Source organism: Penaeus monodon, chromosome 27, assembly GCF_015228065.2.
Source record: "Penaeus monodon isolate SGIC_2016 chromosome 27, NSTDA_Pmon_1, whole genome shotgun sequence".
NCBI classification, from domain to species: Eukaryota; Metazoa; Arthropoda; class Malacostraca; order Decapoda; family Penaeidae; genus Penaeus; species Penaeus monodon.
The window spans coordinates 26,423,987-26,424,343 of NC_051412.1; the positions used below are offsets into that span (position 1 = coordinate 26,423,987).

General features: G+C 30.3%; 1 protein-coding gene across 1 annotated transcript in view; it reads right to left on the reverse strand.

The window, feature by feature from the left end:
- LOC119590733 (longitudinals lacking protein, isoforms H/M/V-like) overlaps positions 1 to 357 on the reverse strand; it is a gene marked incomplete in the record, with an annotated part of 51,210 nt that overhangs the window by 33,182 nt on the left and 17,671 nt on the right.

Sequence of the window (357 nt, forward strand, 5' to 3'; positions counted from 1 at the left end):
TTTTGTGTCCAATTTGTCTGATTTTTTATTGCTATGGTTTGTTGAGGTTCACTATTAACTGCGATTGCTATCAGGCTAAATTGTAATAGGAAGGAAACATGCCTCATGTATCTGATACTCTCCTTTTCATTAGCATGCACTTTGTTATTTTGGGAAAGAAAACTTTAAGCTCTCCAAAGTATAACTTGAATCATTTATAAATTTCCAAACTCTACCCAATATTTTGGTCGGCAACAATCAATATTTCCATTTCTTGAATACAAAATTCACCAACAAAATTAATACAAAATTCAAGTAAGGTAGTACATGAATGAGAAATAAAAGAAAATTTTCTCTTTTCTCAAGTTTAATGTCTTC